Raw genomic sequence first — 11,217 nt, forward strand, 5'->3', positions numbered from 1 at the left:
GTATATATTGTATATTGTATATATATATATATTACAGCTTAGTTTTTAGTTTTTATTTAATAAAGAAAATATGAAATATTAACAATTCATATTTTTAAGGCACCACAAACTGGTGTACACTAACTGCTGTAGGTGAATACAAAAGCATTTACCTGAAAAAATCCAACCTGGTAGACTTCTATTTCCAGGCTCAAGAGAATACCTACCGACTCATCAGACACCAGAAATGAAAATAAAACAAATAAAACAAATAAGTAAATCTGAAATATGTATAGACATTTACTGAATAATATAATTTATTTATATGCTTGTTAAAAACAACAGGAAAAGCTATAAAACATAGTAATTCGTAAACGTTATGATTATTTTTTTAATATAAAAATTAATACATAAATAAAAATTCATATTGCAAAATATGCTCCCTTTAATTAAACTTTTCTCCTATTAATATTTGTCTGTAAAAAATATGCATTTTGTAAGTTCAAAAAAAAATTGCAAATATTATTCTTGTTCATTATTGTTGTTGTTGTTGTTATTATTTTACATGTATCATATTTCAGTGCTGATTTGCAGCATTTTTTTTACTGTGATTTTGTGATGACTCCCACCACTGTTCAACGTTTTTAATATATACAGAATTTGCATATTATGTTACATGTGTAACAAATGATAGAACATCTCTCTAGTTTTCAGCTTAATCAAGTGGAATGAAATAGTGTAAAGTTCAGGGAGTCCATACATTTATAATATTATCTTGAAGATACAGTTATATTTCACAAAGAATTCTCCTTTGGCTTGATTACATCCTACAAATAATACAGTGTATCCCAAGTCATAGCACAGGATTTGTGTATTGTCCTTTTCAAAAGCTAATTAATGTTTTGCCTTGTGATTATTGCTGGGAAACAATTGCTAGTTTGGGGTGTATTGTTCAGTGTAATTATATGATATTGATCTGAGCCAAACACCGCCAAAAGGGCATCTCATTTAGCGTAGAAAATGAGCTAAGGGTTTAATTATTGCACTGGATTCACTGTTTATCATTAGCAATACACATTCTGAATCTTCTCTTCATATTTCAAGCGAATCTGTCATCTTTCCTATGTGAGGCAATGTTACAGTGTTTTAAAGCAGGATAATTTAGGGCAGAAGTCCCTCTTACGTTGTACTTGCATACTGCCAGTCTGGAGTAATTCATCATGGAATATCATCTGTATAAGCACCTATTACTTAAATCTGCATCATTTAGGCAGCTAACAGCCTATCAGTTGCAAAGATGCTGCATGCAATGTGGTTGCTCCGCCCACTGCACAGAATCAGTCAGCATGGCTACTGTGCTCAGGTAAAAAAAATACCACACACACACACGCAATATAGTTAAATATACTTAAAATGTCTTGGAACTCAAGCCTGTGCTATTAGAAGCCGAGAAACAATATTATTATTATTTTATTATAGTACATACATACATATATATATATATATATATATATATATATATATATATATATATATATATATATATATATAGTGCTGACATTTTTAAAAGTACTTTTCATGTCACTTAACTATATCTCAAGGGGATTTTAAAAAATCTAATGACATTTTGAATATTCCTTAAAATAGTAAATGCCAGTGAACAGTAGTGGTAATAAAATCTTATATTGAGATCACAACGCATTGCATTTTCCCTAGTTGCATTGATATTTATAGATTTTAGCTCACTTGTTGCACAGAACTGGTTCTTTGGAGTACAATAAGTCTACTGCAGCCAAGCATATCTAAGTCTACTTGGTGCTTTAATTATCTATTAACTACTTACTGATTTCAATTTACAGTTTGCTAGAGTGGAGTACAAGACTGTGTGGTGGATGATAGCGAAACAGTAAAAAAAACCAAAAACAGTGTGTAGAAAAAGAGAGAGAGAGAGAGAGGGTAGATAAAAGGTATAAAAGGCATAAGAATGTAGAATAGTACATATATATACATATATATATATATATATATATATATATATATACATATATATATTGTTTGTCAAACACCTGCGCCAGTGAGGCCTGTCAGCTGCTGGATGGATAACAGTATCTATCTATATATATATATATATATATATATATATATATATATATATATATATATATATATATATATATATATATATATAAAATTATTATTTAGTATATATATAGCGCCGACATATTACGCAGCGCTGTACAGTGTATATATATATATATATATATATATATATATATATATATATATATTGTCTTGTCACTAACTGTCCCTCAAAGGAGCTCACAATCTAATCCCTACCATTGCCATATGTCTATATTATGGAGTGTAAGTACTATAGTCTAGGGCCAATTATATATATATATATATATATATATATATATATATATATATATATATATATATATATATATATATATATATATATATATATATATATATATATGTTTTCACTATGATACCCAAGTTTAGTGTGGATTTTGTGTAATATATGGAAACTGAAAACTTGGTCTGCATTCATTTAGGTATTCATTTGACAATAGCAAGGGTTGATGGTTTATCTGCTGTGTCAGTACAAATGCATTAACCTACAGCAAGATTTGTTTTAATAAATTACATTCTTTTTTGGATGTACTATAGAAGAAAATCTCCCTACAAGGGCCTGTGCGGGACTCAAATCCCACAGCCACGAATAACTCACTAAGATCTGAGCATCCATCATCATCGTTTAATATGACCCAAGTCTAAAAACATTTGCTACCTATTAGAAAGTTGTTTTTTAATATATTTGGGCCAGGTCTGCTGTGTCTCCAACGTTCTCTAGTGAATTTCACTTTCAAAAACCAAAGCAATTCAGGCCCACAAATCTTTATATCATAAACTTTGGTTGGTAAATGTCTTTTGTCTCGCTTCATTTGAATATATCTTCTTACAGTTTCAAAAGAGAAAAAAAATGGTTTTATGAACAAAAAGACAGACTGCAGCCAGTCTTGTATTCAGTGTCATATAATGTGTGTTAGTGTGTCAGTGATTCTCTGGTGGAGTCACACGCCCACAGATAATGATTCCATCTCTCTTTAGACACCAAAAGGGATATTGAAAGCTGACTGAGACAGGATGTGACACTTGACCTTCACCTTGTACACCCTGGAGGACGCAGATAGGTTTCAGAATATTACTGATCTCCCCCTCTCCTCGTCTGCTGAGCCAGGACTCCCATCTAGGGACCTTACTGCTTCATTTCCATTAACACAGAAGCAGGCAGCCAACTACAAGAGAACTGACTTCACAGAATTAGTCCTCGGCTTCTTCCGCTAAGACCCAACCGTTCCAGGTGAATAATGATGAGACCCCAGTTTCAGCGCAATTTCCACAGACAAATTCGCCTCGCAGGCTTGTAGGTTCTCAGAATCCAACATATTAAAGTGGGGTGGACAAAAAGTTTGTGGCTAGTTTCTCAGAATCATCATATTGCATATATCGATTTCATTTAATAAAGATAGCTAACACATGGTTGTCTTCTGCTTCTTGTAATACAATCGTTATATAATGCCTTGTCTATATTATGTTTATTATCAATAAAATCAAGGGTTCCTTTATATGCATTTTGTACTAACTCATCACTAAAAGAGCTTCAAGAAGTGAAAGAAATTATTTTTTAATTTGTTTCGAGGCATCTTAAAAATATTTTGTACAGTTGAGTTACATTGTAAGAAATATGTTGACGAGTTTAATGAGAAGAAGTGGTGCTTAGAGATGTTGGGATTGCATTTGGCAACACTGTTTTGAATAAAATTACTCTCCCAGTATTTCTACCATTTTGGGGGAAAAGTTTTAAAAATGACAACACCACAAACACCATAAAGGTAAGATAAATCTAAACATAACTCCACAGTTTCAAACGAATTTTATATATATATATATATATATATATATATATATATATATATATATATATATATATATGTATTTTTTACATTATACATTGGCTATGACTCCTGAACATGCTATTTAGGTAATATATTTAATAACAATCTATCTATATAATGGCACATAATTGAATTATATATCCTTCAATAAGAAATCAATAAGAAAAATTTGCAATCTATCTATCTATCTATCTATAATATATACATATATATATATATATATATATATATATATATATATATATATATATATATAGCTATAGATATAACACACTTATGCACACTCACACATATTTGCTTTTTCCTTATAGTAAGATATATTTTCCACTTCTCAAATGTTGTCTGAACGGCAGTTTTGTAAAAGGCATAATAGCAGGGTCGCAAGAGTATCAGTGCCATAGAAAAGCCCTGATTTTACTTGATATGACAGCTCCCTGAGCTCATTAAAATATTAATCTGAATAAACTCTAGTTAGGCGATAGTCTGTTTTTCCGAGTGAAATGAATATTGATCAGAATTAAATTATTAGTATGTCAGGGAATTATTTGAATATATGCATTTAGAAAAGACGCACACCCCTTAGCTGGGAGTGCTCTGCAGTCAGGCAGCTGCCTGTTCTGTCTGGCTAGGCTGTCTGGCTAGGCTGTCTAGAGCGGTCTGAATTGCATAACTGGCTGGCCAGAATTACATATCTTTTGTCACGTGACAACGTTCCCATATATTAGAACCCCCTTTCACCTATATTAGAAATCAACTGTCTATCCAGCTACTTATCTGCAGTTTGAATTAAAATTAAACTTAAATTTTAAATTTGCAATAATTTCGCAATAGTTCAACTATAAGTGAATATTTGTGGTTACCCACAATGCACCACTACTGTATATGCAAATTATTCCTAGTGGTTTGGGTCACCCCAAGTTGCTTGGTTACTCTGTTTTACTTAAAGTTAAAGAGACTATGGCAGTGATGGTATATATGAGAAATTTTAGGAGGTATGGTTAAGTAGCTAACATTCATGTTGTAAAAGGTGTTTTGTTGGCTTTACAAGCAGAGCTATATTATACATTAATTAAAATGAAATCTGGTGATAATCCAGTATACACTAATACCTTAGCATAACTCATTGAATTTGGAAAAAAAGTAGTAATCCTAAGTAATTTGCTGAGTTTAAAGTGCACCTGAATTCTTGCACTGGACAGAAGGAAAACATATATAAATGTGCCCTTTATTATTATTATTATTATTATTATTATTTATTTATAAAGCGCCAACATATTCCGTGGCGCTGTACAATGTAAGAAAACAAACAAGGGATACATAATGATACAGACAATGATATACGTGAAATATGAACACTGATACAAGATACAGCACTGCTGATTACAACTTGATTTAACATGATGACTAAAATGTATAAATGTCTAACAGTGTGCAAGCAATTGAATTAATAACATTCCATGACACAAAAGGGTGAGAGCCCTGCCCTTGCGAGCTTACAATCTAAAGGAATGGGGTGGAAACAAGAGGTAGGGGAAGTATACAGTATATGTACAGGCAGTGCGTAATTAGGTTATTTAGTGGGTGCATGGCCTAAGCTAGAGAATATGCTTGTCGGAAAAGGTGGGTTTTGAGGGAACGTTTAAAGATTTCGAAGGTGGGAGAGTGGCGGATGTGTTGTGGAAGGGCATTCCAGAGGAGGGGTGAGGCACGTGAGAAGTCTTGTACACGTGAATGTGAGGAGGTAATTGTAGAAGAGGATAAAAGAAGCTCGTGTGCAGATCTGAGATTGCGGTTGGGTTGGTATCTGGAGACTAGTGAGGAGATGTACAGGGGAGAGAGATTGTGGAGAGCTTTGTAGGTTATGGTTAAGAGTTTGAACTGAATCCTCTCATTAATTGGTAGCCAGTGAAGAGCTTGACAGAGAGGGTCAGCAGAGGAAGAGCGAGAGGAGAGATGAATGAGTCGAGCAGCAGAGTTCTTTATGCACTTCAGAGTTTAGGCTGTCTAATTCCCACTCATCTGTGACTAAGCACAAGTTGTAATTTGATCCCTCAGCTGTTCTAGCTGACTGCCATGCAGAGAGCTCATTTGTAAACACAGGATGTTAACAATATGTCTGCTTCCATAAAAAACAGGAAGCAGACAGACTGCAGATTTATTGCAGGATTTGTATCAGCTGTAACAAAGAAATGTTTTTCTTTGAAGGTTATTATGCTGTTGCTTATCTTTTAGAGCCGAGATGAAGTTCTGAGTCCTGGTCCACTTTAAGGGGGGGGGGAGTTTAAATCTTCATTACAACATTGTAAGTATATTTTACAACTTGCGTGAGGTTGTATATTTAGAGAAGTGTCCACTATGCTGACCTGACATATACACACATTTCCCAAGACAGTATGTGTTGGCTTGGGTATATATATATATATATATATATATATATATATAATTTAGTATTTATATAGCGCCGACATATTACGCAGCGCTGTACAGTGTATATATATATATATATATATATATATATATATATATATATATATATATCTTGTCACTAACTGTCCCTCAAAGGAGCTCACAATCTAATCCCTACCATTGCCATATGTCTATATTATGTAGTGTACGTACTGTAGTCTAGGGCCAATTTTAGGGGGAGCCAATTAACTTATCCGTATGTTTTATGGAATATTATATATATATGATTCAGGTATGTTTGATGTGTCATAAGAAAAGAGGGTTTTTATCTATTTGGAGTGCTTTTTGTTGCCTTTTTATTTTTCTTCTTTTGCATTTTCTGTAGTTTTGTTAAGAACAACAGAACAAAATTTTAAAATGTACAAAATAATGGTTTTGCAGGCTCTGCAAATGCTCAGCAGCAATTGGAAACAATCGTAAGTTAGCGTGACCAACCTAAAGATCCCCATAACGTATTTTCTATGCTGAAATGGATTCGTATTGGATAGAGCTATGTACAGCTTACTTCTCAGCATGATGTAGGAGACAGGTTGGGCTTGCCGAGTTGCAGTAAGGTCCTACCTCATTTACCCAGCAGGAGGCAGCTCAGTCCAATTTATACTGAGGACAATTACCAGCTCTATCTAGCACCTTAGCAGCTGATTGCCAAAAACTCCACGCATGACTTGTTATTCATGAAAAGTCACTGGCAGCTTCTGCAGACAAAGGGATCATTGTTCTGTGAATAGTTACAGGCAGCATTTTACACTGACTCGTCCGTAAACTGCAAAGTCTGATCATATTATATTACATTTGTATTTAATTTATTATTCATTTTGGGAGATTTATGAAATATGATCTTTTGCAAGCTCTGCAGAGAAAATGAATTTCTATTTTGTGTAATCCGCTGGTATGAAGGGTACCCTAAAAACCTTCATAAGATATACATGTGCATGTATTCAGCATATACATGATTAAAGTAAGTGTTCTACAAATTACTGCATAGTTTACTGTATGATAATACGATAATGTTTCCAACAACAACAATAATATTAATATTAAATTAAATACTTAACATTGGCTTTATTGCCAATTTGGACCTGTGTGGCAATATATATATATATATATATATATATATATATATATATATATATATATATATATATATATATATATATATATATGTTATGATTCAAGAAATGCTGGGCCTACCCCTAATTCACTAAGATTCTCTTGGGCTGGGGTTCACCATGGAACAAGCAATGAGGCCAAACTGACCTAAGTTCTGATTGCTGTAAGCGCACCTTACACTTACCTTACACTTTAGAACCTTACACTCAGAAAGAAATTCAGATAAATATAGGGAGAACAAATAATGTATTTTTTTTATTTTATTCTGGCCCATTAAGTGTGGAAAGTTGGGTATGCTTTAAGGTATTAAAAGCATTATAACACTAAGATATTAAAAAGATATTAAAAAGATAAGACATTAAGGTATTAAAAGCATTATAACACTAAGAGAGGGCTCTCTCCCCGTTTTGTGTCTTGGAAATCATTATACATTTTATTCATCATGTTATTTTTATCACTGTCATTACCACTTCTGTATTTTGTATTCTGTATGCTGTATCATTTGTTGTATTTTGTCACTAATTATTCATCTTGTATATTAGTGTACACCATTGTCTGTATTATTATGTACCCCATGTTTGTTTCTTACTTTGTACAGCGACACGGAATATGTTGGCGCTTTATAAATCAATAATAATAATAACACTAGCATCCCCCTACCCCCCCCCCCCCCGCTTTTTTTTTTTTTTACATAAAAGCCAATTAGGTTTAATTATATTACAATTCATCATTCAGATACTATAAGCATGACAGCTGTCTGTGAGCAGGGAGAAATCTTACAACTTTTGTAAAATGTAAAAGGATAAAAAATGTCAAATATTAAGTTACCAATGCTACTCCTATCTAACATTGAATTGGGAGATCATAGAAGTAATTCTACTTTTGTTGAAAAGTTGCTTATGTATCTGTGTTACAGAAGTCATTTAGTAATATAGTGTTATTAAAAGTTATTATTACATTTTGCATTTCTGACTACCATGAAATTAATGGTTCATGTTTTTGAAACAATGGCAACAGCACATATCATATATCATATATATTCATATAACTTGCCTCCAAATTCCTATCTTTCTGCATGAGTTATAAAGTGCACTGAAAATGAAAATTGTTTTTTGTTTTTGTTTCTTTCTTCACAACTGGGACTGATGCAGTAATTACAATATTTTAATGTAGCATTTGTTTTTCATGTAAAAACAAGGTAACAAACAAATGCATTTGAAGTGAAAGAGCTGACCTGGAAGAAATTTTACTTATTTCACTTTATATGAAAAAAAACCCTTTTGTTTTGGAATTTGAATGTAACCACTTCAAACCTAGATCTGATTTCCCCTTATAGACTGGAGCAGTTTTGAAGTTTTAGATATGCCCTATTTAACCAGCAATAACTTTAGCACTATAACACCTTAGTGATATGTATATTTGTTTTGTTTTTTTCAAGACAAACTAGATTTTTTGGGGTTGCGTCCCCTCCCAATTTTTTTTTTAATTTCCTCTGCATTTTAAAGGGAAAAATAATACAAAATACACAGTTTCTCAGTTTTCACCTTTCATTGTATTACAATAGTAAATGCTACCATAGATACAAGTAATAAACACTAATTGAGTTTGGTTATTTATCCTATTTATTATAAAGTTTAAATGTTGTTGCTGGTACAATGTATTATCTGCATTATGTAGTTTTTTTCCTCCTAGTCCTGCAATGACAATTAAAACATGTTTAAAGGTAAACAAGGAATAAAGCCACATCTACACGAGTAGATGCGGCCGCGATGCTCCTTATCAATCGAGCCGCTGATGCGGCTCGATTGATAAGATCCGACAGGACGGATCTCCACACCGCCGATTCCCTTCTCGCTCCCCGCGAGAGGACAATGGCAGGGAATCGTGCGGGAGATAAGCGGCGCCGGCGGGGACGAGCGGGCACGAGCGGGGAATCGAATGCGGCGCACGCGCGGCGAGTGGGGACGCGGCGGGCACGCGGAAGAGGCGATCCGCCGGCTAATCGAGCCGCCGGATCGCTGCAATATGGCATGGTGTAGATGGGGCTTAAAAGGTTTATAGAAAGCATACTTTGTTGCTTAATTATGCAGGGGGTGTGGTTTAAAAAGTAGGGGGTTTTTAAAGGGGGTAAAACAGTATTTTAATAGTAATAGCCCCCTCTTTTTGTTAAAGCTTGCCCTGATGATCTAGGGGTCTCCCCATCTTATTTATAGCTTTTTCTGAGATCTAGTGGAGCTATCCTTGGATCATATATTTTTCAGGGGTATTTTAGTGGTTTCAACTTCCCCTTTAAGGCATTCCCTGGTAGTCTAGTGGTACCCTTCACATCCCCTTGTAGTTTAGTGGAATCCCCCCTCCCCCTTTAAGCATTGCCTAGCAGTCTAGTGGTATCCCCTTCACCCTTTCAGGCTTTCACCCTTAAGAATTCTCTTTTAGTGGTTGCCCTACCCCTTTCCCTTTAATGCCCTTTAGGTCTAGTGGCACCCATTTCTCGGGCAGTCTATTGGTCATCCCGGTTTCTCTGGCAGTCTAATGATTGCTCACCCCCCCCCCCCCCCCCAGAATGGCTGGTATTTCTCACCCCTCCTGGTTCCTGCAGCGATCAGCGCTCCCGCTCACTTGTACTCATGCCAGGCCTCTTGTGTCTGTATGTATGTGTCCTGGCTTGATGATGTCGCCAAGGCAGGACCTGTACATAAAGACATAAAAGCTTGGGGCTAGTACAATCAAGGGGGAGAGCTGATCGCCGCAGGAACCAAGGAGGGTGAGACACACAAATTCAGTCATTCTTCTAGCTTGCTGCCTTTCTCTGCCAAATATTGGGGGAGGGAGCAGGGGGGATCGGACACCAGGGTAATACATACTGGATAGTGCCCTGCTTGTTGCCTGCTGTGATGAGCACAGGCGTGTGTTCTTCTTCACACCATATGGACTCAGTGTACCATTCTTAACCTCTATAGTGCCCTTGTGTAGCATTGTTTAATTGTACAGTTCTGTGTAATACTGTATGTTAGCACTTTATAAATAAAGTTTATTAATAGTATTACAGGTTCTGTATGCTTGACTGTATGCTTTGCACCGCAGGCACTAAGTCCAATGCAACTTTTCACCTTTATTGTGTTGCGATCCTGTTTTTCCGAGGAACACAACACAGCTCCCCAGCGTGGAGGTAGCCTTACAAAACAGATGTAGATGTGGGTTGTACCCGGGGCAAACCCAGGATTTTCAAGAGGTGGATTCCTGAAAGGTCTCACGGCAATGGCCCCGGTCTGAGGGGGGATTCTGGGCAGCTGTAATCCCCCCCTGCATTTGCCTATGGTACCTGTACCTTCTAGTTGTCATCCCCACCATGCAAAATAGCTGTGGGGCCCTCTGGTATCTAAACTCTTGCCCCCGTAACCAATAATCACCAATGGCCCTGACATGGCACTCGAGACATTGTGGATTAGTGCAGGGATTGTTGAGATATTTATCTGCTTCAAGTGCTGCAAGTCACCTTCATACTTCCCGGCAGCCTTTCGCTCAGTGCTTCCATCCTTTGGCTCCTGATCAAGTGACTTGCATCGGTCATGTGATCAGGAGTTAATGAATGGTGGCAGTCTGGCAGAGAGTGTGTGGCTGTGAAGCATGGAAGAGACCCACAGCACTGGAGCAGGAAAATATCTACTCTGCATGCGGGTTCTGGGGAGGGAGGAGA

At 35.6% G+C, this 11,217-nt stretch overlaps 1 long non-coding RNA gene across 1 annotated transcript in view; it reads left to right on the plus strand.

Annotated features, from left to right (window-relative positions):
• LOC137519640 (uncharacterized) overlaps positions 1–3,440 on the plus strand; it is a 41,736-nt gene extending 38,296 nt beyond the window's left edge. The window contains exon 4 of the long non-coding RNA XR_011021057.1: positions 3,097–3,440. This is a non-coding gene — a long non-coding RNA (uncharacterized lncRNA). The remainder of the gene's footprint in view (positions 1–3,096) is intronic.
• The last annotated feature ends 7,777 nt before the right edge of the window (positions 3,441–11,217 follow it).

This window comes from Hyperolius riggenbachi, chromosome 5 (genome assembly GCF_040937935.1).
Source record: "Hyperolius riggenbachi isolate aHypRig1 chromosome 5, aHypRig1.pri, whole genome shotgun sequence".
Taxonomy (NCBI): Eukaryota; Metazoa; Chordata; class Amphibia; order Anura; family Hyperoliidae; genus Hyperolius; species Hyperolius riggenbachi.